The 12108-nt window shown below is 48.1% G+C and overlaps 1 protein-coding gene across 1 annotated transcript in view; it reads right to left on the bottom strand.

Annotated features, from left to right (window-relative positions):
- LOC147880318 (uncharacterized) overlaps positions 1-12108 on the bottom strand; it is a 144377-nt gene that overhangs the window by 52761 nt on the left and 79508 nt on the right. The gene's annotated exons all lie outside the window — the stretch shown is intronic.

Genomic DNA, 12108 nt, shown 5'->3' with positions numbered 1-12108 from the left:
TTATTGGGAGTCTTTCTAGCTGAACAGTTTTTGGCACAATGCCGTGTTGCTCCACCACCTTGTCACCGATTTTTGGCTCCCACGGAAATAGTGTCTCATCTCTTTTGGCACTGTTCTCATACATGTGATTTCTTGGCATTATTGGGTCAAAGTTTATGCGCCAGATTTCCAGGCTTTACTTTTAACAAGTCCTTCTCTGTGTTTGTAAGATGATCAAGATACATCAATAGAGGATGAGTCGCAATGGCATAGAAAAGAGCACTAAGGGGGCAGCCCTGTCGGACTGATCTACCCAATATCCATGACCGAGATAGATGACTTCCGAAAATGCACTGGGAAGTAGATCCAGAATAAAGCCAATAGATTGCATTTGCTATCTTGGGACCAAACCCCAACTTTGTCATGGTTTGAGAGATAAAATCCCATTGTACAGTGTCAAATGCCTTAGTAATATCTACCTGCAATATGAGCACATCTTGATTCAAGTACTTAGCATATTCAATTGCAGTCAAAGCATTGGAGATATTGTCATAGATTTGTCTTCGCGGCACAAACCCATACTGATGAGGATGAAGGCCCGCATTCAGTATCCCATGAAGCCTATACACTATCATTTTGGCAATGAGTTTGTAAACTACAGGCATCAAAGTAATAGGCCTCCAATCTGACATACGATCACAGAGATTTTTTTTGGGCACAAGTTTAATTATTCCATGCTTCCAAAGGTGCGGCAATTGATTTTCTTGCCAGGCAACATTGATCATTTGTAAAAGAACATCTTTCAAATCGTCCCAAAAAGAAATGTAAAATTCCACTGTAAGACCATCCTAGCCCGGAGACTTGTATTTGCCAAGATGGGACAATGCATTATCAAGTTCTGTGTCAGTAAAAGGTCTCTCAAATAAAAGAGCATCATCCATTTCCACTATCCCAGAAACATATTGAAGAAATTCAATCCGCGCATCAGTCATTTGATTTGATGGGGGGCCAGGGGCAGAGAACAGTGTGTGGAAGTAATTTTGGCATTCATCTTGGAGATCAGAAAAGGAGTGCGTCCAAGAGCCATCTAGCTTCCTGACCCTTAGACATGAGTTTTTCTTTCGAGTGGCATGCAGTCCCTTGAAAAAGGCTTTGGATGAACAGCCCTTATCCATAAGGGGCTTCATTCTTGCTCTAATCTGCCATTTGTGCAATTTTCGCTGATCATTATCAGCCAGTTTGATCCAGGCTTGTGAGAGGGAATCATTTTCTGATTCAGAAAGAGGCCTTAACTGTGAAAATTCAGTCAAATGTTGTGCTGTCCTTTTTGCCCATTTGACCTCGTTCCTCCATGTAGCCATGTGCCAGTTTCCATACTCACTAATGACATTCTGTATACGAGAGACAAAGCTGTCCCAAGCATAATTCATGTCCTCCTGAGCATGCAAAAGCAAGGGATGAATTGCAAGTCTAATCATTTGCTGGAAATGTTGATGTCGAAGGTAAGCGTGATTAACATGCAATAATCTGCTGGAGAAAGTCGGCAAATCATCCAGTGGCATACCAAATTGCAGATTTAACCATAATGGGGCATGATCTGACAAGCCCAAAGAGAAATCGATGTGGAGATGAAGGCTAAAATCTGCATATTGTTGTGGATAGAACAAATACCATCTGTCAAGCCTAGCCCAGTATGTAGTATATGCATTATGATGAAAAGTATATCCGGGCGCTGCCCCTTGTCGAAGCAGCCATAGATCTTCAGCCTGCACAGAAAAAAGCATGCTATCCCATTTCTGTCTTTCCGATGAAAGCATATGAGACCTTGAAGGGTGTTATCTCTCAGCAGAGGAGAATTGTTAAAATCTCCACAGATAAATGCATTGGATCTCCATGGATATTTGCTTAAAGAATCCCATAGAGAAGCCCTCATGGCAGAGGTCTGGGGGGCATAAACTGATGCAAGCTCAAAAATGTCACCATTGACATTACATTGTATGACTATCCATCGGCCACTGCTGTCATTAAATGCTAGCTGGGGCTCCAGCTCATGTCTGACCATTATGCATACCCCTGAGTAGGTAGTGGAACCAGCATAATATATATCATAGCCGCCAAAGTGATCATTATGACCAGCCTTAGAGTGTTGATTATGCTCTTGCAAACAAACAATATCTGGCTGCATTTTATGTACATAATTCCAGAAAAGCCTCCACTTTGAGACATTGCAGAGGCTCTGTACATTGTATGTAAAGCACTTAAGCGTTAGATGCATGAAAGAGGTATATACAGGAGAGTATAAGTATAAAACAAGATTTCAGAGAGGCAAAGCCTCTGCCTGCATGGGTTGCAGGATTTCATGATCCATAAAGGATATGGCATTCTCCCCTTCTTCAGAGTCACATATCGGGATACCCTTCTTCAAAACCCCCACCCAATTTTGAAGGACTGGAGCTGAAGTGGAAGCCTGTCCTGGTAAGGGAGAGGAAGCATCCCATTGCCGAGATTAAAAGGGGCGTTGCTTCAATACAACCACCTTCTTAGGCTGTTGAAAACCATCCCGATCTGTCCCCACAGGTTCCTTCATCTTCTCTTTTTCCTTTTCTTTGCCTTTTCCAACAAGTGATTGCACCTGATTAAGTGGTTTAGCATTCTTTGCCCCATTTCGATTTGCTACCTTGGCTTGCAAATTCTCATTCTTTTCCCTTGTCTGAGGCGGCAAGGCATTAGGAGGGGGTTGATGCAGTACCATTGGGCATTCAGAGGCTAGATGCCCAAACTTGTGGCAGGCAAAGCAAGCGCCTGCAAATACACCCCATTTCAAGTCAAAGAACTTTTTGCCCAATTGCACACCCTCAACTTCCACTGCAATAGAAGGAGGGGTAGGTGTGTCAGTGTCCCAAAGGATGCAAAATCTGTTACGATTTCCCATGGGGCGTGGAGGACAAATGACCTGTCCCAATGAAGCAGCTAGGCCAGGCAATTCTTCATGCATATAGTCCGGGAAGTTAACAACCTCAACCCATACAGGACAATGATGACGTATAAGACTTTGGTAGTCCTTGTTTGGGGACCAAGGCATGGCATGTACCATCTGCTTCCCGTAAAAAAGGGGAGAAAGCTCAAGAAGCCTCTGCTTGCACAAAGCATCTGATAAATGCACCTCATAAAATCCTCTGGAGGCAAAGTAAACACCCTCAACAAAGCATCCTCCAAGGATAGACTTGATCCATTGCGCAACATCACTGGCGGCTGGAATTCTTCCTGGTAAGAAAATAATTACCGCAGTTTGAGATAGCTTTCTGAGAGGATTCACAAGGGAGGGCAATTTCAATTTGTATGTGATCTCCGAAACTGGTTTGCCCCATTCCTGTCGTGTCTGCTGAAAGTCATCCTTAAGTGTATCAAACACATATTGAGCCTCCAAGGTAAGCTCATCATCCTGTAAAGCAGGCTGAGAAGGCCGACGCTTAGCATCTGTAGTTCTTTCTTTTCTAGCATATGTACAGACATCAGGACCGGAAGCCATAGTTGAAATATGGCAAGGCAAGAGAGAAAAAGAGTGAAAGAGAAAGCAAACAGAGAAAAGGAACGGAGAGGCACAGGGAGAAAAAGCAGATCAGTACGGCAGAAGCTGCACGAAGGGGCTGTACGGACAGGATAAGCTGTACGGGAAGACCTGTACGGAAAAGCCTGTACGGAGGGACCTATACGGATAGTCTGCAGGACACAACGGAAGGGAACGTACAGAAGGTACTATACGGACGAAGACTCGCTGTACGAGAAGCTGCACGGAGGAACCTGTACGGACAGAAGAAATACAGAGATTCTGTACGAAGAGATGATGCTCACAAAAAGTACGGGATAGTATGGGAAAGAGCAGGGTGGTACGGGGAGGTAGGTGTACGGAAGATGGCGACGACGTTCAACAGGGCTGACAAGGACATACGGGGTGTACGGGCCTGCACGCCGGGGAGTCCGTACGACGGACGTACGGACGGAGGGGGAGAGACCTTGCGGGTACCTTCGTCTCACCGTCGCTCACCGTCTCTCCTTGACGCTCTTTCTCCACCACACTACGCCTCACACACACACACTGCGCACACACACACACACACACACATATACACAGAGAGAGAGAGAGAGAGAGAGAGAATACACTATGTTTTTTTTTTTCAAAAAAGAGACTTCTATTAAGTATTAAAGAAAACCGTTAGAGCAAGCTCGGATGCGTCAATTTTGCGAGCAGAAACCTATGAGCAAGTTTATACGAGCGTGTTTTTCAAGAGCTTTTAAAAATAGTATTTCTTTAGGAAACATGGTTTTTACACTTTTATTTTCATTAGAACTAGATCCCTTTATCATAAAAATATACAGACTAGTCACTCATTCATTTTTACATAACATAAATCTTCTTATCCCTTTGTACCCTTGTTATTACCTTAAAAAAGTATTGAAAAATAATTCATTTAAGAAACGTCCCTCAAAATCACTCTCAATATAATAATATTATACATAAATAATTACTTATTAAACACATTTATGTCATATGGCAATATCTTTCAAGTGTTTTTATAGTATTAATAACAAGATATTTATGGACATGTTTCTATAGAAGTTTAAATTACTGTAAATAAGTATTAACTTGGGCTTATATATCACTCTCATAAAATACATGTAATATTTAATACTATATATGCAAGGTTTTCGAAAATATAACCCCATAGATGTGCTCGAATGGGGTTTTCCGATCAATTTGAGTGGTTGAATGACTATATTTGGACATTGGATGTGAAAGTTATGTCACTTTTAAAAGTGCTGTCCAAGGTAGTTTCGCCAGCGAAACTACCTTGAAAGACCTTGTTCAAAGGAGTTTCGCTGGCGAAACTACCTTGATGGCTTGCTTCAATGAGTTTTCTTTGGAGAAACCCTTTCATGAAGATAGGTTGAGAGAGGTTTTTCAATGTCACCCCCTATTAAGTAAAAAGTTGTAAGAAGGATCATAAGGGAATTTTCATAGAGAAGTCTACTCTACATGTGGGTTTCTTCAAAAGCCATCCCATTATGTTCTCACCATTCTCAAAGATTCACATAAATATTCGTGTATAAAATAGACATTTCTATAATACTTTTCATATTTCTAAGTGAAACTATGTCTTCTTCTAATCCTTTTTTGTCATATTTTTGCATAGTTGGAAGCTTTTTTTTTCCTTCGCTCGGACGCTCGGAAGATTTCGCTCGGAAAATGCTCGTCCCCGAGCAAGCTCCATACGGGAATACGAGATACACCGTGCAATGCATGAAAAGCTCAAGAGCCAAAAAGAAAGGCTTGAGGCTGATAGTGCCATCTCAATCCGGTAGTAGCCTTAAAGAAAAAGGGAGAACCCCTCCAAACTCGAAGAAATACAGTCCTCCTAGAAGAGGCTGCCCGTGAAGGGCCCTGCGTGCTAGCCCATATGGCTATCAAAGTGTGAACCGTGTCACTCCAAATACCCATGAACACCTGTGATGGGTGGATCTGGGTGTCATCCAAGGCCTCTGTGCATCTGGCTCTCCAAATGTGCCAAGAGGAAATGCTGGCCAAAATCTCCCAAGAGGTGTCCACTGAAACATGTGAAGCTCTGAAAGGTATATGTGACACATCCTGAAGAGAGCAGGGCTCTATCTCCTGTCGGCGGATCGAGAATGCCCAAGAAGAAGGCTCACCCTCATAAAACACATGGGGCCCAGTAAAGGATAACAATGCGACCAAGCCCCAAGTCATCAAGAAAGGGGAAGTATGAAAAATACTGAGTATTCGAGCAACTCCTTTCCAAACAATTCTCGTTTGATTGCAGTCCTTGATTGCAGTCCCAAAGGCAATGACGCACTGACTCCTCTACAGAATGACAACGAGGGCAAGTGGGATCAGCCCTAAATAGTGATCTCCACAGGTTCACTGCAATCCCTCCATGAATAGAAAGCCAAAAGAAAAGAGTGAACTTTCTATTTTTGAGGAAATCCCAGAGCCTCCTCCAAAAATTCCTATGCACATCTGCGGTGATGAAGAAGCTATCCCAATGGGGGCCTCTAGAGGGAATCCAACCTCTACTGCTCAGCTGAAATCTCCTAGCATTACCAACCATGAAACAAAAGAAGGGGATCCCTCTCTCTTGGTGCCCATGATCTATCCACTCCCACTCTCCTGGGTCCCACTGCAAGCACCTAATAGGTGCACCTCCATATAATCATAGCCTCCAGGATCCCAGGGCCAAGAGTAGAGGGTCGGGGTCTAAGTACCATTGCAAGCCCACTCCATGGTCCACAAAACCAGCAATCCTGACAGGCTGAAAGGCAACCTCTAGAAGAATATCATCCGTGGATCTAGAGAGTATACCTCCATCCCCAACGTCAAAGACCAAAGCATCTTCCCTGAAACCTCGAAGAGCGATCACCTGTAGAGGAATTGCTGTCCTCGAAAAAGCTCCCATCCAAGTGGTGGAAGTAATAGGCATCTCAACTATCCATTCCACCAGAATGGCTACATCTATCTGCTAAATCATGCGTGCTACCCCTCTGAGGTGACTCACGGACTATAGTCTCTAATCCTTAGGTAGCCTGATAAAAGCCTTCCAAGTGCCTATTATGTAGGCGGGGCCTCTCTCCCATCCAGACCACTGCATATAATGGGACGTGCCGAGAGGTCTGCCATGCTCATCAAGTATACTATCGTTCCAGATGATCGGCTGCCTATCAATCTCTTCAAGGGTAGAGGGTGGAACCCTTCGAAGAGTGTTCTTGAAGCTTCCCTAAGCTTTGAGGATGGCAGCCATGAAAGGAGAGGCAGGAGACCTAAGAGAGGCAGAAGAAAAAATCCAGCGAGGGCTGTCCACCCAATCATCTCCTAAGGTAGGTGTGCAAGCCTGAATGCGTCCAAAAAAGAAATCCTTCCAAGGTTCCTGCCCAGACATGAGTCCCCTCACCACCACCTTACAAAGCAATGCCCTGCACTGCAAGTCCGGGTCAATGATATTAAGCCCCCCTTCCCATGTAGGGAGAATAATGGTCTCCCAGGGCACCCTCGCTGCAACATCTGCCATGCCATCAAGTCCACTCCATAGAAAATTCTTGACTGGTCTAATGAGCTGAGTGATGCAATCCCTAGACCGGAACCAGCAAGAACACACAAACCAGGTGGTGGCCAAGAGAACCTAGTTCACTACCACAACTCTAGACGCAAGGTCGAGTTTGACTGAGCTTCAAAAAAGGAGCTTTTTCCTTATACTTTCTAATATTGGGGCAAACTGCTGTGCTGGAGAGATGCCCAATCCTACCTAGCATCCCAAATATCTGACAGGAACACCCCTCTGAATCCAAGAAAAGCCAATGTCAACTCCCCAACCTGGAGTTTCCTCATCACTGATCCAAAAGCCAAAGGATTTACGCCAATTGATGTGTGCCCCTGCAGCTGAGCAAAAAATATCCAAGGCTGTCCAGAAAGAATCAAGTGACTGTGAAGAGGCCTCAATAATAATAGCAGTGTCATCAACTAACTCATAGTCAAGAAGCTCCTGTTCCTGTCTCAAGGGCAATCTCAACCCATAAAGCTCAGCCTGAGATCTAAGGAAGATACTTATAGCTTCTGCCACAAAGAGAAAGAGGAAGGTGGCCAAAGGGCATCCCTGATAAACTGGTCTGGAAATCTGAAACCTGTCACCCCTTACCCCTCCAATCAAAACTTGTCTGTGGGCTGATCTGTAAAGGGAGGCCACCCCTCTAATCCATGCATTTGAAAATCCAAACCGTAGAAGAGTGCCCTCAAGAAAACCCCAATCTACTGTGTCATAAGCTTTCTCAAAGTCCAGGAGTAGAACTACCAGCCTCTGCCCGCTCTGCATAGCCCACTCTGTGGCTTCCCAAAAGGAAAATATATTATCAAATATGCTCCTGCCATGCACAAAGCCTGTTTGAGTATCATGGATGAGGTCTGGAAGAAGGGGCTGAAACCGGATGCTAATCGCCTTGGCCAGGATTTGTACAGAGTGCCCAAAAGAGTGATGGGTCTCCAATGGGATACAAAATTCATGCTGCCACCTTTCGGGATAAGGTGTATGAATCCATCGGTCAGTGAGTCACGCATCTCACCCGAGTCCCAAATGCCCTGCAGGGCTGAAGTAATATGATCACCTATCATATCCCCGAAGGCTGTAAAAAAACGAGTAAGACCATCGGAACCAGGGCATTTGCCCTTATGAAGGGCGGAGAGAGCACTCTTGAATTCTGTGTTGGTAAAGCATGCATCAAGTGAGCAAATCATCTCTTGTGTGACAAACACAGGTAAACTCTGCCAAATCTCATCTCTAGCCACATCTCTGGCCTGTGTGCCAGGATCTGCGGAAAGAAGGGAGGCATAGAAAGCTGTCGCTAAATGCATAATGTTATCCAGATGAGACTGCAAAACGCCGTCAGAGTCAATAAGCTGCCTGATACTCTCTCTACTATGTCTGGGACCAAGTGTAGAGAAAAAGTATTTATTGACTCTCCCTCCCATCTGTATCCAAAAGGACTCCTGTGCATGGAAGGCATACTCTGCTCTCTGATCAAGCAATGTCTGCAAGTGAGCCCTTGCCATAGCAAGGCGCTCCCGTACCCAAGCATCAGATGGTCGTTTCTGCTCCTCCCTCTGTAGGGCTACCAACTGCCGGCGGATACCAATCTCCCACCTGAGTACCTCACCTCGTCGAGCACTAGCAATGGAGTGATGAAAGTCACTGATACTGGCAAGTGCTGTGCCCACATGTGAGGGACCGGCCACCCCCCCTTGCATGTGAGAAACCTAGATCTCCAAGACTGCCTCTGTGAGGGTCTCATCCGTGTATAAGGCATCGGGGATCCTGATACTATGAGACCGTCCTCTCAGATGGGGCTTTGAGATGGACAAAACTGTCGGAAAATGGTCGGAAGTGGAAACACCAGGTGCAATGCAAACTGTCCTCCCTCTATCAAGAGCCCAATCATCCACATAGAATCTGTCAATCCGGGCATGGATAGGCATCTGCACCCTATGGTTCGACCATGAAAACAAAAGTGACTGAGACTGAATATGAAATGCATCATCTGACCAAACATCTTTGCCACTTAACCTGAACAAGAAGGCATCCCAAGCTGCTCTCTCAAGGGAATGAATACCACCTTCTCTGCCTCCTTGCTTATCAGAAGGTGCCTCAACCATGTTGAAGTCACCTGCAATAATCCACGAATTTGCAATGTCAGCTCACGAGAGCAACTCTTTCTAAAACAGAATGCGGTCCCCTCTGTTGTTCGGAGCATAGAGGTTGAGGAAACCAACCTTACGTCCGTCAATCAGAAGTAAAACCCACTGGGTCCTAGAGGGGGTTATGATATTGTGCTCAATGATCAGAGGGAGAATAGAATCTGAAACTGATATGCATGTACCTCCTCTGGTTCCCAAGGCAGGAAGCCAAAAAGTCCGGCGTGAAAGCGGCTTACCTGACTTGGAGCAATCTCTGACATCCAGTTTGTGTTCCTGAAGGAAAAGCATGTCTAGGGAACCACCCGAAACACCTGGATGGAGCTGATTCATGATCAGCTGTCAGTGCCGGCGATGAGGGATGCCGCCCAATCCTTGAATATTCCAACTAGCTATCCTCATCAACGGGAGGAAGCGGGTTGGAATACCTTACCCGACCTGAACAAGAGGGAGGCGCATGGGCGCAAGAGGGGAAGAGGAAAGGGGGAGGGGCACAAGGGGGGATGGGGGGGGGGGGGGGGAGGGGGCAACAATGGGGGATGGGGTGCGGGGGGGCATGTGCACAAGGGGGGGTGCACAGGCGCACAAGGGGGGGATGCGCGCAAGGAGGGGTGTGCATGTGCACAAGGGGGGGTTGTTTGGGGGGGGGGGGAGGGCATGTACACAAGGGGGATGAGGGAAGGGCCGAGGTGCGCATGCATACAAAGCGGGGGGACAAGGGGATGCATGCAAGGGGGGGATGAGGGAGGGGGGGGGCGTGCGCATAAGAGGGGGTGTGTGGGGGGGAGGGGTGCGCACGCGCACAAGGGGGGGATCGGGAGGGGGGGGTGCGTACGCGCACAAGGTGGGATTGGGTGGGGGGGGGGGGGAGTCATGCACAAGGGGGGATGAGGGAACCGGGGGGGGGAGCAGAAAACCCCGCCCGAGAGAGAGACACGAGGAGACGGGGGGGGCCACGGGGGGCCATGGAGAGGAGGGGACAAATCGGTGCGGCGGTAGGCTGAATCTCAATGGATCGTAGCAGCAAGGCTACTCTGCCACTTACAATACCTGGCCACATATTTAAGTCCTCTGCAAAGGATTCATCTCCCCAATCGTCTGGAATTGCCATTCAGAGTCCACGAGGCGGCTCCTTCGGCCACCTCGAGGGAGGCTCTCTACACATGCTCTCGGGGATGCACACACGTCCCTAGTATCAGTCGAGTAACAACCGGGGAGGTAGAGAGCGCCGCATCTAGCATGGATTCTGACTTAGAGGCGTTCAGTCATAATCCTACACATGGTAGCTTCGCGCCACTGGCTTTTCAACCAAGCGCAATGACCAATTATGTGAATCAACGGTTCCTCTTGTACTAAGTTGGATTACTATTGCGGCACTGCTCATCAATAGGGTAAAACTAACCTGTCTCATGACGGTCTAAACCCAGCTCACGTTCCCTATTGGTGGGTGAACAATTCAACACTTGGCGAATTTTGCTTCGCAATGATAGGAAGAGCCGACATCGAAGGATCAAAAAGCAACGTCGCTATGAACGCTTGGCTGCCACAAGCCAGTTATCCCTGTGGTAACATTTCTGACACCTGTAGCTTCAAATTCCGAAACACTAAACACTAAAGGATCTGTGCTACCACACCAAACCTCTCTTCAATAACTGAAAGAAGTCGGTGATAAATTGAGGGGAGACCAGGGAACCTGATGAAAACAGAAACTCTCTGCTTGTCCTCTTCAACTGGGTCAAAGCCTAGTTGAAAGGGAAACAAAAAAATCCTCTTGTAGCCTAGAGATAGAAACCCGGCCTGTAGCAGGTCTCTCATGACGTTCGGGGAATCTAGGCACACTTGAAAGAAACCTCATCCCGACAAACGAACATCCTTAAGGTGGGGGGCGAGCTCCTAGGGAAGTGCCACAAGCATCCAATCTCTAGCTTGTGAGACCTAGAGGGGTGGGAGCCATGAATGCGTGCGAAGAGAGTCGTGGAACACTCATGCTCCAAATCCTTTTGCAACTGCTGTAGCTCGGTCTTTTGAGAAAGTGATGGTTCTTGCGGCTGGTGTGGGCGGTAACGGATTGACTGAGTGGGAACCCATTCGTCAATCAAGGTGGAAAAGGCCGATTCAATTGCTGGAAGAACTCCGCCCGCTTTCTTGAAGCCTAGGAGACCCCTAACGGAGAATAGGGTACTCCAGATGAGGGGAGAGGATGAAAGGAAGGAGGGAGAGAGAGGAGGAGCAGAGGAGGAATCAGCAAGGGGATAGGGGGGGCAGCAAGGAGGAGGGAGAGGAGAGGAGGGGGGGATAGAGGAGAGGAGGAGTGGAGGAGAGAAGGGGGGGGGGGGGGGGGGCGGGAGGGCAGGGGGAGCAGTAGGAGGGAGGGGAGGGAGGAGGCAGCGCGCGGGGGAGGAGGCAGTGCGCAAGGGGAGGCTGCAGCAGTGCGGGGGGGGCTGCAGCAGCGAGGGAGGGGAGCCGGGGGGGAGGGCGGGGGGTAGGGGGGAGGGGAGGGAGGAGAAGAAAGAGGGGAGGGAGGAGGCGGGGGGAGCAGCAGGAGGGAGGTAGGAGGGAGGGGAGGGGAGAGGCTGCGTGCAGGGGGGAGGAGGCAGCGCGCAGGGGGGGCTGCAGCAGCGAGGGAGGGGAGTCAGGGGAGGAGGCGGGGGGAGCAGCAGGTAGGAGGGAGGGGAAGGAAGAGGCTGCGCGCAGGGGGGGAGGAGGCAGCGCGCAGGGGGGGCTGCAGCAGCGAGGGAGGGGAGTCGGGGGGGGAGGCGGGGGGAGCAGAAGGTAGAGGGGAGGGGAGGGAGGAGAAGCAAGGAGGGGAGGGAGGGAGCAGCAAGGAGGGGAGCAGGAAGGAGGGCAGCAGGAGCAGCGGGGAGCAGCAGCAGTTGCCT

This window comes from Dipteris shenzhenensis, chromosome 32 (genome assembly GCF_047967505.1).
Source record: "Dipteris shenzhenensis isolate YYH24624 ecotype China chromosome 32, Dip_SZ_1.0, whole genome shotgun sequence".
Lineage (NCBI taxonomy): Eukaryota > Viridiplantae > Streptophyta > Polypodiopsida > Gleicheniales > Dipteridaceae > Dipteris > Dipteris shenzhenensis.
The sequence above is the reverse complement of the archived record's forward strand: the minus strand, read 5'-3'. Positions and strand labels throughout refer to the sequence as shown.